This window comes from Orbicella faveolata, unplaced genomic scaffold (assembly GCF_042242905.1).
Source record: "Orbicella faveolata isolate gen_17 unplaced genomic scaffold, um_ofav_v1 contig_3, whole genome shotgun sequence".
Classification (NCBI taxonomy): domain Eukaryota; kingdom Metazoa; phylum Cnidaria; class Anthozoa; order Scleractinia; family Merulinidae; genus Orbicella; species Orbicella faveolata.
Genome location: NW_028301558.1, coordinates 858,786 through 860,950, shown reverse-complemented (window position 1 = coordinate 860,950; position 2,165 = coordinate 858,786). Strand labels below are relative to the sequence as shown.

The window sequence follows — 2,165 nt, the reverse complement described above, 5'->3', positions numbered from 1 at the left end:
TATGAAATCGTATGAATTCAAAAGATTTTACCATCCTCAAATGGGTAAATTTGTGTAAAAACACAAACGAAACGGTTTGATTGTTGACAATATATTCAAACCGATAAGAAGTATAGCATCATCTGTATTCCAAAATGTTGCCAAACCAATCGCGAAAAAAGCAATAAAATCTGGCCGGAGTAGAACACGCTGGTGAGCGTTTGGGTAAAAAAAGCAGCAGAGAAATCAGGTGATCTGATGATGAAACGACTAAGAGGTGTGAAACAAAAAACACCAACACTTCCAACGATAAAATAAGAAAGTAGAGATATAATATTGAATCGTTTAATATCAGGAGAAGGTGTAAGGAAAAGGAAAGGAAAGGGACTACTGCTCGGAAAAAGAGTCCATTCAACTCAATTCCAATACTTGGTCAAATATTATAAAACACGAATTTTTATCTAAACTAATAGTATAATGGCTTTTAGATCAAGTGAAATGTTACAACGAAATGAGTTTGTAAGATACCAGTCAGATGATGCAATCAGAGCACCAGCTAATGGTGAACACCAAGATAAAAATGGATACAAATTTACAATCAATGACAGATCAGCGTTTTACGATTGGTATAATGCTTATTTTAAAAATTCTGTTTCAAGTACCAAAACTCGCTGATGGAACAGCTTATGGTGGAGGTGATAGAATTACGGTCATCAATGGCTCACACTCTTTCATCAATCATCTGATGATCAAATCTGCTGGTAAAATCGTATATGATACAGATAATCTCCACAAGGTCAGTTTTGTTAAGAATCTATTGGAGTATTCTGATGATTTCAGCAGATCAGTTGCAAAAAACGGTCTTTGGTATTTGGATACTAGCCATCAGATTGCTAATGCTAATCAGAATGCAGGATTTGAAGCAAGACGAAGGTTAACAGTGGGAAATGCTGATGTCAATGTTATTATTCCTGTCAATAGATATTCATTCTTCGAAGTGTTAGAAGATAAGATGCTTATACCAATGCAATTACAATTCAATATAACACTTCAGAATGATGATGAGCTAATTCAAAAAGCAGATGCTGCCGATGATGGAAGAGTCGCCATTAATCGTTTTCTATTATGGGTGCCCAAATTAATTCCAAAAGATAGTCTATATGACAGTTTTGTCAGCTCATTTTTGAAAGAAACTAAATGGTCCAATCTGAGATCGTCTATCAAATGTCCGCTCCAGCACAAGCAAGTGGTTTTGATCAGATTTCAGCAAGTGTGGATTATGTTAAACATATATTTGTATATCTCCAAAGAAATAAAACAAATGTCGTGGCAGAAAATCCTTACTTATTTGATACTTATAAATTGAATGCCGCTGATGCTAATAGTTATCTGACGACATGTACATTAGAATATGGAAGTGGAATATTTTATCCAGAAACTGAGTATGATACAGAAACTAAGGTGAGAATTTTTAACGATTTGTCTTATGCTGCAAGAAGAAATGATTTTAATACTGGTACACAACTGAATCTTGCAAATTTTAATGGTCTTTATGGTATGATATATTTTGATTTAACAAACCAAACAGAAAAAGTTACAAGGGATCCCAAACAGTTAATTTTCAGATACAAAATAAATGCTGCTCCAGCAGCTGCATTCAATGTTGACGCAATTGTCTTTTACGAAGAGATGCTGGTTGTGATTAACAAAATTGGTAATGAGTTAGTTATTGTGTAAATAAATAGAATAGCAAATATAGAAGTTAGTTAGTTATTCCTCAATACGAGGATGTTTTTCAAAATACATATTTTATATAATCTATATAATATATGACGCAATTATTTGAAATAAGGGTGAAATTATCACCAAATCAGAAAAAGAATCTTGCTAGTGCATTTCAAAAGCGTGAAACCATTGTTCTCAGGCTTTCAAAAGATGCACTAACTGGAAATAACGTTTTGTACGTTGCACAAAATGTGCCGAAACGATTGCACAAGAATAAACAGCTGAATAAAGGATTGGACATCAAACTGGCTAAGACTAATATCAGAAACGAGGTTCGAGGTAGTCTGTTGACAAGCATATTAAGTTTAGGTCGTACTTTTGCACCTACCATAGCAAAGAAAACCTTGCATTATCTGCATTGGCCGGATTAGCTTCAGAAGGTGCTTTCCAAATTGTGAAGA

At 34.1% G+C, this 2,165-nt stretch overlaps 1 pseudogene; it reads left to right on the top strand.

Moving 5' to 3' along the window:
- Nucleotides 1-411: 411 nt before the first annotated feature.
- On the top strand, nt 412-1,886 carry LOC149105990 (uncharacterized; annotated as a pseudogene).
- The last annotated feature ends 279 nt before the right edge of the window (nt 1,887-2,165 follow it).